We start from the raw sequence: 13,595 nt of genomic DNA, 5'->3' as shown, positions 1-13,595 counted from the left end.
AAGTGTGATATGTTAACCATTTCTGGGATAAGATCTGGAATGTTCTGTGTGACACATGTACAACTATATAAGCTTGTGAGTCCATGACTCTCTGACTCTCTCTCCTGATGCATATCAATATTTTCTTTATTGCAATAAACTTGTCCAATCGACTGCTTCTCCTAAATTTGAGAATTGAAGCTAATTTCCTTCCACAGTTTTGGTGGGAGAAGTGGAATGGGAATATACTCAGTGACTCCTGTGGGTTGCTCCCGGCTAGCTCTTAACCTCCAGGTTCCAAAAGGAGATTTCCCCATTGGAGTTTGAGAAAGAAGCTAGAAGCAGCACAGTGAGACACTTCAGTTGACTCCATCCTGAACTTTTATTGAGAGCCTCAATTGGACAAAGTGGGAGATAAACTTTGAGTAATAAGAGTAACAAGAGAAACTTTAAATGGAAAGAGAAACTTTAAGTGAAGAGGGAGTGGGGACACCTGCTCCAGACAAGCCAGATTCAGCAAGGAGGTTGAAGTCAGTATTTTGGTTCATTGAAGGTGGGCTGGTGTTTAGGGTGTGGCTTTGGTACACATGGGGCTCTAGTGGTAGCCTCAGCCACTGCTGCTCACTGGATTCTGGCATCAGTTCAACAGACCAGGTGGTTGGGAAGGCTGGCTTGGGTAAGTCCCTTGAATGATTACCTTGTTGGAGTTGTGGCATTGTGAAGAATTGTGAAGCTAGGCTCACAAGATGTTTTAAGATATTTGATTTTGTGTCATATTTTTTGGTGTTAGAAGGAATAGTGCCCTGAGTGGTGTGGCAACTACAGAGAGTGACTGTAGTCTAAGTCCAGTCCTTAAATGGGCCAACGCCAATGCTGGGTGACTTACACGTGGGGACAACTGCAGTCGAAGTCCATGCAGCATGCAGCTGCCTGACACAACTGAGGACACTATTTAATTTTAGTTTTAAGAATTTAAGTTGATGAAAACTGACATTTGTGTATGAGTAAGAGAGGGTGTTGTGTTCCCCATTTGTAATGTCCTGTTTGTGTAAGGATAAATATCCTTTCATAATTTGGTTTATTCTGGGTCGTTTCTGGCTCCATAAGTTTCAGCTACTTTGGTGTTGCGGGATTCTGTAGAGTTCGTAAGGCACAGAGCAGAAATTTATTGTATAGTGGGAAATTTTATGCTTGTGAATATTTAAGCCATGGCAAGTCAAAATCCAAATTTAGTCAGCCCTGCATCTTATATGCTTCATAAATACGGGGAGAAAGCCATTAAGTTTTTGCCTTTATGGCATGAATACATGGCTGGCCAACAAGGAAACCTATCGTTTCCTTTGCTTCAAAAATGTAATTCTCAGAAACTGTTACATTTATGGAGAGCACTTTCAATTAGAGGCCCAAACAAAACTGAGGAACAACAATGGCATAGTTTCTTTCTTTGGGAAGAAGAAGCACTAAGGCATTTTAATGAGTCCCGGATAATCAATCTTAGAAAGTGACAACAAATATTTTTGGAACAATGGGGAGGAAGTAAGATCTTTTGAAGCAGGCAATACTGCATCTTCATGTGGGGCACCCAATATGGAGCCTCCAACATGTGACTCGACACCTGTAAGAACGGTCCCATGGGTTCTTGTCCAAGGTGGGGAAGCTCTAGCTGCTTCTCTTGGGCCTCCTTTTATTCAGGATATGTATTGGTCTAGACATCCAATGCACATTTGAAGTATTTATATTAGTTTATTCGAGTTTCAGTGGTATAACATTAGGATTTGGGACAATATGAGGGGAAAAACAAGGGAAATAATTGCTGCTAAAAAAATTAAATGAATTATGTTTAATATATTTCTTTACCAAATATTAATTATATGTCCGTAGGTTTTTCTTTGGAAAACTGAAGAATCTCCTTGGCACTCCAAGCCACTGAGGCCATCTGTCTCAAGTGACAAAGATGAATCCAGGAGCACTCCAGATTATTTCCTTCAGAGGAAATGCAACCCTGTTCAGAACAGGTAAATGATGTATTTCCTACAGAAAGGAATCACTCATCCACAGGACATCTGCATTGCCAGGGTTTAAACTCAATTTATTGGTCCTCATCCAGCCCACAGGTGTGGCCAGATACTCGTCCCACTCCTGATTCAGATATAATAGAGAAACAGAGCGGTGTGTCTTCAGCATACAGGTGAAACTTTGCTCCAAATCCCCTATTGATTGCTCCCAGTGGCTTCATATAGATGTTAAATAGCACCCCATAACATAACATAACATAACATAACATAACATAACATAACATAACATAACATAACATAACATAACATAACATAACATAACATAACATAACACCTGCAGCACCCCATAACAACCATCCAGGGGCCAATGAGCATTTCCCAAATGCCACTCTCTGACTCTGCAGGTAGGATTGGAACCACCATAAAACAGTGCCCCTGAAACCCATCCCACAGAGGTAGCCCAGGTGGATACCATGGCAGATGGTATCAAAAGTCAGAGAGAGATTGAGCAAAAGAAGCAAGATTGCACTCCCCTTGTCCCTCTTCTGATAGAGATCGTCTGTCAGAATGACCAAGGCTGATTCACTGCTGAAACCAGGACTGAAACCAGACTGAAATGTGTCTGGATAATCAGTTTCATCCAAGAATGCCTGCAGCTGCTCTGCCACAACCCTCTCAATCGCCTTCCCAAGAAATGGTGTATTCACAGACTTGGGGTCCAGGGTAGGCTTTGCTAGGAGTGGATGCACTGCCACCTCTTTCAAAGGGGTGAGCATCATGTGACAATGTATTCAACACACCCTGAAGCAATCCAGACATGTGGTACTTGATGCAGCCCTGGCTATGCAAAATTCTACCATCCCTAGCTATCCCAACATTTGAACAAGCGACCAGGATAGAAAACCGCAGGTATTAATTTGGCGTCTGCTATTAATAGATAATTTTGGACAGCAGCAGAAATATTGCCCATTAAAATCATTTCTGTCAAATACTTTGTCAGTTTCACAGTAAGACCTCATTAGATTATTTTTAATGGACCTTTTTAATGGATGCTAATGAGAATGGAAGTTATTTCCAGGCCTTTTATATACTTCACAGCAATTGATATTAAAGGGTTTATAGTGTTCTTTCCCCTGGCACCAGATCTTTTTTTTTAGGGGAATCAGGCTCCTGCCACAGAGACGTTTTATATCTAAACAGTAGGCAAGTCCTGGACAGATTGATACTCTTATCTGTACCATAACAATTCTGTGACTATATATGGAGGGGGTCCTGAGCTCAACTTGAGCTCAGTAACCTGTGTGCAAATACAAGAATGCATCCTAGGACTTGTGCTGTTAAAGAAATGCACCCTTTAATGCAGTACTTTACCATAGCAGAAAGCAGTATCATTCATCAGGGTTGGTTTTCAGTATCCTTGGCTGGTATTGGCTGCCTCTGGCTTTAAAAGAAACAGGCCATTACTATTCACATGTGTGGCACACTGAAATGGAAAGCACCAGAAGTCTAGCTATAAAGAAAAAGAGAGTGAGGGGGGTGACCCTGAGAGATGCTTGGAAATAGATTGGGGGGGGGAGCAGGAGTGGAATCCCTTGGCATTTTGTGAACAGAGGAAGAAATAATAGCAGAAATTGTGGATTATTCAGGAGAAAATGAGAATCATAATGTGCATGAAAGTTGCATAATGGATTTCATTCATATTCAAATGTTGCTATCCACCCCTTAGACTTTGGAACTTTAGCCATCTCTGTATACGGTATAAGGCTGCTTGGAGTTTATTATTTATTGCTTCAGAACTTAAAATATTTATATCATGTTGCATCTGATGCAAAAAAAAAATAGTGGCTTTTCTCTTTCTTAGTTTAATAATAGAAATCACAAAACATTATGAGAAAACATGCTTTCATTTTATTTGATGGACAGCTTCAATTTTAAGTCTATATTCTAACTAATGCACTGTAAATTGCAACACGCAGGAATCAATTATATTCATTTGTTGGTCTGCTTTGTAAAGTAAAAAGAGTTTAAACTATATACGAGCCTGCTGTATGTATATCGTGGCATCCTCCTTGACATTACCATCAATTGATTTGTTTTTAAATGAGGATATTTTTATAGCAAACATACATTTTTGGCTTATTTCCAATATCACATTATTTGCAAAAGCAAAAGTGCCTTGAAAAATAGTCTTGGCAAAGAAACATGTAACAAAAGTGAAAGTAGATTATTTGAAATATGCCTTGGCTTCAAGAACAAACTTGTAGTCAAAGCGGGAATGGAGTTATCAGACTTTGGGCTGTCCAAATAGTTGGATCTGATTCACTGCTCTCAGTTGTCCAATATTTAACCAATTATGTAAACTCATACAAGCTTCTTGTTCTCAGCTGCCGCTCCTCCAGAGGGTCCTTCCAGACCACTTGTTTATTTAACATTCAACCTGATTTGTTTGCAGGGATATTAAATTATGCAAGCTATCAAATGAGCATTCATTGTGATTTGTTTGCAGTAAAGGTTAGATGGAAGGTTGGCCATGAGGGAATTGTTACCTACCCTTGCTGTAAGGATTCCATGAATGGACTGTTGCAGCATCAGGGGACTGTCATCAATTTTTCACCACTAGTCTAAGCCTTTGGCTTTTTCCACTGGAAAGCCACTGATGTAGCTTCAATATGGTACCTTGTCGGGTCCCTGTGAGAGAGGAGACCCCGGAGATTGGAACAGGGGTCCCTGTGAGAGAGGCGACCCTGGAGACTGGAATAGGGGTCCCTGTGAGAGAGGAGATCCCGGAGATTGGAACCAATGTGGAACAGGAACAAGATTTGGAGTCTATGGACTTTAGAAATAAAATCTATTGTTTGGAACTCAATGTTATCTCTGAAGAAATGAATGAAGATTCTAGAGATAAAGTTATCAATGGCATGGATAATCTTCTGGACTGGAATGATGTGATGGAGCCCAATATAGAGAAAATCTATGGAATTATCTGCAGCCATGTGACAATGGAAAAACTTTTAAGAGATGACCCAGTGTATTTTGAAAAAAAGAACAGAGATATGATTTTACAGCAGTATTTCAGCAACCTATTCAGAATGGATGGCAAGAAAATATTTGGGATAGAGGTAATCCCCATCAGACTCTTACTATATGACTATGGCTTTGACAGCAAGATTATTATGGAATACTGATAATGGAAGATTGGATATTGAAATTACTGGACTTAACAAGACTACTGAAGATGGAAGATGGAAAATGGAACTAATAGAGATAATAGAACAATGGCTACTGAAATTATTGAACCTAACAGATTCTGATGTGATGGATTAATTGAAATGTTTATTTTGACTATGGTTATGACAATAAGATTATCATAATTAGTAATGAGATGGATTAATCGATATGCTTATCTGGAAAAAAAAATTGATAGATATATTTCTTAAAGAATTGAAACCTCTCTTTGACTTTTTGTGGAAAGAATAAAGTAATGTTTATGAGATTTGATGATTAAGTAAGATAACTACTGGAGGAAAGTGATTTTATAATATGACTTAAGAGACAGGATTGTTATATATTATAGACTTATAACTGATTTGATCTTTGACAAATGGGAAGTCAATATTTTACTCTTTATTTTTTATTTTTGTTTTTTTTTTTTCTTTTTTTCTTTTTGTTTAACTATTTTTGATTTTGTTTTTTGTCTTTGAATGTTTTATGATTTTGTCTTGTATGTTTTATGAAAATCTGAATAAAAATTATTGAAAAAAAAAAAAATATGGTACCTTGTCTTCCCATATGTACTGCTGGTACAAGTTCATTTTATGTCAGGAAAAGCAATGGCCCAGCCTGCCCATGTTTTACAATATTTATTGGAGTCATTCTTGTAGCAACAACCTTGTGATGTACCTTTCAAGATTGTTCTTTTGTTAATTGCAAGGTGTTTAATTTTTCTAGTAAAACCCCTGTGTCCTTAACTGCTCTATGGAAGGAAGAAATTCATCAGATGCTTGTTCCCATTTGGAGATGCAGTGATGGGGCCATAAAACCTATTGAACCTCTGCTGACATGTACATTTTCATAGGCACAGAATCCCTGCCAGAAAAATAGGTGGCAACCCTAAAGCCATGTCCTCAGTAAATCTGTGGCTCATCTGGGATTTGTGACCTGATCTCCCAGATTTCAGATAATCCATCATCTCAACACAGAGGAGTAAGATTAAGAAAGGGCTAATATATCTATTATTACTGAATGAATGTATCTTGAAATACAAAATGGTGCTGAACTAGAAAAGGAAATGAGCTAATCCCCATGTTAGAACAGACAAATAGGGCTTACCTTATAGGGTTTTAAGTGTAAATATGTAAAAGAAAGTAATTTTTCATATGATGAATCAATAGAACTCGATCTGTGTAGGACAGGATTAAGCCCCTTGAGTAATAGTGTAACTGCTGCACCAATGTGACAGACTATCATGTCTCCAAATTATCTTTTTGTTTCTTCTGGAACAATGCTCTAGAAACTTGACGGAGATAAGAACATAAGAACATAAGAAGAGCCTGCTGGATCAGGCCAGTGGCCCATCTAGTCCAGCATCCTGTTCTCACAGTGGCCAACCAGGTGCCTGGGGGAAGCCCGCAAGCAGGACCCGAGTGCAAGAACACTCTCCCCTCCTGAGGCTTCCGGCAACTGGTTTTCAGAAGCATGCTGCCTCTGACTAGGGTGGCACAGCACAGCCATCACGGCTAGTAGCCATTGATAGCCCTGTCCTCCATGAATTTGTCTCATCTTCTTTTAAAGCCGTCCAAGCTGGTGGCCATTACTGCATCTTGTGGGAGCAAATTCCATAGTTTGACTATGCGCTGAGTAAAGAAGTACTTCCTTTTGTCTGTCCTGAATCTTCCAACATTCAGCTTCTTTGAATGTCCACGAGTTCTAGTATTATGAGAGAGGGAGAAGAACTTTTCTCTATCCACTTTCTCAATGCCATGCATCATTTTATACACTTCTATCATGTCTCCTCTGACCCGCCTTTTCTCTAAACTAAAAAGCCCCAAATGCTGCAACCTTTCCTCGTAAGGGAGTCGCTCCATCCCCTTGATCATTCTGGTTGCCCTCTTCTGAACCTACCAAGATAACTTGGTAGACCATAACAGATGTGACCCACCCTGGGACCTTCTGGTGAAGGTCGGGTAGTACATTTGTTGTTGCTGTTATATAATAATGTCACAAGATGAAAGCATATGAGAATGAATGTGAATACATATCCCACCTAGTTTCAACCTAAATATCAAAACAGGTGAATATTCAGCATCATTCTAGTTTATACATTCATGTAAAAGTAACAAAGGAAGAAAGTTGAGTTAATTAAGCTTCTTCTTTACCATATTCTGCAGTAATGTGTGAAGTGCTACTCACATAAGTCTCCTGATATCCATAGCCTGGAACTCCTGAATTTCATCATTGGTGAGAGGTGGAAAACTCACTTAATGCATTAAAATTGAAATGGGCAAATAGGCCTAAATTGCTTAGAGGTCTGCTTTCCCCAATGAAACAAAAACTGACTCTCTGATACTCTTTCACCAAAGCAGTATCTGATATTTTACATAGTATACCATGTGTGTTTCAAAATAAGTATGCAACTCAAGCCTTTGGACTAACAGAGCTGAGATAGCTCAAAACATGACTTCTTTTTACCTCTTATGTGAACTGCAATATATTCCAACATATATCCATACCTATTTTGAAACCTATATTTTCAAAAGTACCCCCCCAAAAAGGAAGACTATTTCAGCTTAAAAGGTTCACAGAAATGTTTACCAAATTACAGTTAATTAATATGGATGATTAAAATGGGGATGCATACATTCAAGGAAGGAACTTTCTCACCAGAGAAAGAGAGTTCCATTTTTTCTGCAAAATAAAGTATTGATGTGTAAGCTTTACTAGATTTCCAGCCCATATTCAATATTCCATTCTTGGGCAAGTTGCTTGAGTTTGTAGTGGCATCTCAGCTCCAGGTGTTTCCTGGCTAAGGCAGATTATCTAGATCCATTTCAATCCACCCTTGAGCCTGGTTGTGGGATGGAAACAACTTTGGTCTCCTGGGTGGACAATCTATGCCAGGAATTGAATAGAGTGAATGCATCCCTGTTGGTCCTGTTGGACCTCTGTGCAGCTTTCAGTGCCTTGGTTGTTGGCCTATAGTGTCCCTTGGGATATTATTTCCCATGCTATTTAACATCTGCATCAGGGTTAGGGAACCTGTGGCTCTCCAGAAGTTGTTGGGCTACAACTCCCATCACCCCTGATTATTGGCCATACAGGCTGGAGGTGAAGGGAGCTGATAGAGTCCAACAACATCTGGAGGGCCACAGGTTCCCCACTGCTAGGTGACGTCACTCAGATTTTGGGGAGTTTGATGTTACCAATCTGTAATCAAATGGATGAGTCTCAAAGGATTACAAAACACCAATGATATTGTTTGCATATCTAGAGGGAACATAAGTTAGAATCATAAAAGAAAAAGTATATGCAAGGGTTTAATCTGCAGAATATAAGATTTGGCAAATGTAAAAGCTTGTGACCTCTTTTTATAACAGACACTGAACCAATCAAAAGTAAAAAAAATCAAAAGTAAAATTGCATTTAGGTATAATAAAAATGTAAAAAATAGTAAAAAAAAAATGCTTAACTTTGCCTGGATCATGCATATAGTCTTCTATGATTCTCAAACATATTTGGAATTTTCCTTTCTAAACGTGATCTTGATATTCATGGACTCTTTTTAAAAAACTTAATGCACCCTAATATTTGTGTTTTAACATCTCAAGCTAATTCAGATGACTGTTTAGAATGCTATTTTCCTCTGTCTTTGCCTGAGCAAATTTATTTTTTCATTTTTCTACATAACTGGTTTAACCAGTTTCATTCTGTTGCCCAGGAAGAAAGGGCCACTGGCAATCTGACCTTTAGCACAAACCTAGAGCCATTCCTTCTATTAGACAGAGTGGGGCAGTTGCCTTAGGCAACTGATTTTGGCTGTCATGAAAGGGCAGCAAATTGTTAGTTATTTCCTTGATTATCATTGTGTATATAATATCAGGGAGAGACATTTGTAGGATTTTTCAGGGAAACTTTGGGATGTTTCAGCTATCAAAATAACTTTGCCAACTTTTGGTACTATATACACTTTGAGTTTGTGGTGGACACCATTTGCTATTCTACTTCAGGCAGCAAAATGTCATGGGCTGCCCTGTTTTGCCAGAGACAGTTTATAGTGTCAAAGACTAAAGTTCATTGTAAATTTGGATACAATAACAATGCAGATGGGGTGAAAAGTCACAGGTTTATTAACTACTAAGCAAAGTATAGAGATACAGAAAAAGCAAAACAGTTAATCTTACATTCATTCTGTTGTCAAGGACCCCTTCATAACGACAATGAATGGACCCCTGTCAGGGCTTTGGTATGCAGTACACCATCCTAGGATCTTGGGTTTACCGTGAGTTCCAACATGGGACAGCTTTGCAGGGCTTTTTTATACTTGTGGGTGCCAATAAGCCACACCTGCTGTTTATGGGTTATTGTGAGAATGTTTTTGTTTTGCACAAAACTTAGACAACACTTAGTAGACAGAACTCATGAGAAATAGCTGAGGTCTGTAGTTGACTAGTGAGTTCCCCTAGTTCTAAACAACAGGGGCAGTGCATGAGACAATGAGCTCATCCAATGTTAGAAAGTTGAATGGTCTACATTAGAGGGAGATATTCCCTGGTTATTTTTACTATTAAGCACTGCTTTCATGCTACTGTACCCATTATCTGCTGTACTGATAAGGCACCTGAGATCTAGAACAGTCTCCCACACTAAGTGCTGAGCTGGCAGTTCACAGCAAAGAGCTGTGAGAACTGCAAGCAAGCTAATTTAGCCCCAGAAGAAAGGCCTTCTACTTGCTAGATTTGATTACCACTATAAGCCTGGTATAATGACTTTTAATAAGCATGGGTTCAAGCCCCTGAATACACTACAAACTAGGTATGCTTCAGGAAATATTGCATAAATAACTTATATGACAATACAAACAGTAAGAGAACATTGCAAAACAATAGGTATTATAGGCAGGCATTAACAAATTATATGCATGTTGGCCAAGCAAGGATCCCTAGGCATGAAAGGAGCAAATGTCAAGAGTGGTTCACCAACCCAAACCTCCTCAAAATACAATAGTCTTGCTGATTTATAGCATTACATGCCCCTGAGCACATTGCTTGGAAATGAGTCCATTCATTTTACTAGAACTTACTCCTATTTAATGATTGTTATAGTGGTTCAGGTTTCCTTAGCAAAAAGGTAGGGGGTGTCTATGGTAGTCATGTCTATTTTGTGTAAAATCCATACAAGGAGGAGGCAGCAGGCATGATGAAGAAGGGGGGTTGGCAGGTAAAAGCTCTAACCTAAGGTTCTGGCATGAATAAGAGAATACGGTTGGAAGTTAAATCCTTTTTTTCCAGATCCAAATATATGGAGGCTGGTCCACTAGGTCAAATGGAGCACTGCCCCACCAGCCTCAGTCTGCCCTCAGCCAGCTGCCAGTTGCTGCCTTCTTACTTACATTAAGCCAGGGGATGGCATTACTTGTCGGCTTCCTACTCATGCTTGGGCTCATTGTTGCCCTTTTAGACCTCAGCAGGGAGGAGGATGGAGACAAAACTAAAATTAGTTGGCTCTGTCATTGGCTCTGGCTCTGCCTGTCGTGTAGCTCCACCTACTGTTGGTCTCCCTGCCTTCCACTCTGCCAGTATCAATGGGCACCTGCTACCACCAAGTAGAGGATAAGATCTGAAGCCACTGCCCAGGTATACATTCTGGATCAGAAAAAATGTGGTCAGTGTGCAAGTGAAAAGCATTTTGAGTAGAAACTTGGTCGGCAAGCTTTTATACTACTGATTTCATTCTGGCATTAGAATATCACTTAGTACTGGAAATTCAACCTGCTTTGCATTTTAATTTCCATAAATCCTATCAGTAAATCATCCCAAGCACTATTGGAAACTTGTTTCTTCCAGTGCCATTATTTCTGAAATGACACTGGGGAGACAAGAGCTGCAGTATTCTGGGTGTATGTATGGGAGAGGGACCACCAGTGTGAGTTAGAAATGCATGCTGATATTAAACTCACAGAGCAGGCCATATAAAACCATGTAAAAATACATCAAATGTGAACTGTGCTGATAAAAATATTAGCCTGTTTTCCTCCCCCCACAGGTTCTTCAGAGTTATAATGGAAACAGAGCCTGATGATTTTTGACTTGTGCTAATGGTGCTTGTCACAATCCCTATATTTCCAGGGTGACATGCATAATATTTGATGACATGCATCACATTGTGTATATTTCATAACTATGGGCCAATTGTTGAAAACACATGAGATATGTGTGGAATATATATGACGCTGGATGCATAAATCTTTGTTGTGAAAAGATTATTGCAACCATTAACAAAAGTCAGGATTTTATTTATGAATAGGCTACAAGGCAGAAAAAAAAATCTTTGCATTGCAGTTTTGAAGGTTCTTGGTTCAGGGTTATCTTTTCAGCAGCTTGGGAAGATGAGGGAATGCTGAAGGCTTTGGATTCTTTTTCCCGCTGTAGGGTAGGCTGAAAAGTGCTGATGGACTAATGTGGTAATTGTTGATTTATGTGTTTTGGCAAAAGGTAGGCATATAATCTCTTGGGAGGGAAAAGCAACAGCAGAGACACATTTCAGTCTGGCATTGAGAAATCGTTGCTCAGCATTATGGATGTGACCTTCCACAACTTGAAGTGTATGGTTGATATTAGGCTTATTCTAGGAGGTGCACTGGGGATAGCTAGACATTTTTACATCCAACAATGCACCTAAGCATTCATGTCCTATGAACTGGGGCACTTGGCGAGATTGTGAAGTGTGTCTCTCTATGAATCAAAATAGATGGGTTTTACTGTTGTATGCATACAATTACCTATCAACAAATCACTCTACTATATAGCTCTTAAACTGGTGAGCAGTCAAACATCAGAGTTACAGCTTGTCTGGGAATGGAAGCTTCTGATGACCCCAAACCTTCCTTCTCTTTCACCCACCATTTCTGCCCAGAAATTTCATCATCATTATCAGACACTTCTGAACACTACCTATTTATTTATCCATTCATTCATTTAAGAGATTTCTAACCCTAACCCTTCACCATAAGGTCCCAGGGCAGGTCAAAACTATCTAATCATATTATATTAAAATACAATTTAAAAAGGGGGGGAGAACACCACAGAACATACATCAGAATGGAGGTGGTCCCACAAAAAATCACTAGGCAGTAGGTAGGAGATTGGATTTCTGTGTTCAGAAATAGCCACCTCCCAGTTGCTACATTACCAGGGTTCTTCCATGGTTTCCTAATCTCATCCTGCCTCTGCAGAACACCTACACTGAAGAGCCAATAATCAAAGAAAGGCACTTTAGTCCTTCATTTGCTCAAGGTGGATTTGATCTGAGACTGCCAGAAAGAATGTTGCTAATTAGTAAATTGCTTTAAACTTTATTACCTGAAATTCAACCAACCTATGTTCCATTTCCATATATATATATATATATATATATATATACACACACACACACATACATACACATGTCCTGCCTACACTCCCCTTTCTCTATTATCTCCTTGTACTCCTCCTGTCCCCTTGTGCTGTGTAGTGCACCATACACACTGAAAGCAAATAATAAGTGAATATGGGGGGCGGGGGGTACCACTTAGGCACTGCCAAAAAAAGAGGACAAAAAAAGGAAACATATTTGCATGAAATGTGAATATGCTATTTATATGCATAGTGGCAAAATTAGGAAATAATTACTATAATTTAAAGTGAAATACAATGTATTTCATCATAGTGGGTAAGGCTGTGACCAGGTGACCTGTGTACTTGCTCAGTCTGTTGTCCAGGTGCTAACAACTGATGGACAATTTCATAATTCCTGTTTCTTAGGGGTCTTTATCTGTAAACTGTACTTGGACTGGATAGAGCTGTCCTCTGCAAAGCAGGGCACTTGGCCAGCCTGCAGAGTGATATATGCCCAATTAATCTCTCTCAGATTCAGTGTTTTCACCTAATGTACAATGAAAGACTCTGTCAGAGTCTAACTATTGCATTTCTATTTAATATTGCCTTTAATGTGATATATGACCAATTTATTAAACAATTACATAAGCATTGATTTCCTGTGGTTTGGTTTCCAAGGTGGCAACTTTCCATATCGAAGAAAATGCAGAAGTAATTTGAGGCAAAACACATTTTCTAACCTAAACACAAGCACATAAATTATAATGTAACTCTTCTTTTAAAGGCAAAAAAAAAATCATAAGGTACAATATAAAGTATTACTAATGAAGGGGATCCTGATCTTAGGATGTAACACAAAATATTAGAACCCTCAGTTTGTGGGAAACCAAAGAAAGAAACCCACAATTAAAAATCTAGGGCCACTTCATAACTATGTGATACGGTTCTGAAATCACTCTGGTATCCTCAGGAAAACACAGTCTTCTGAAATGATTTGGCCATTTTTGGACAC

The sequence above is a fragment of the Rhineura floridana genome, chromosome 3 (genome assembly GCF_030035675.1).
Source record: "Rhineura floridana isolate rRhiFlo1 chromosome 3, rRhiFlo1.hap2, whole genome shotgun sequence".
Taxonomy (NCBI): Eukaryota; Metazoa; Chordata; class Lepidosauria; order Squamata; family Rhineuridae; genus Rhineura; species Rhineura floridana.
This window is presented reverse-complemented; position numbering follows the sequence as displayed.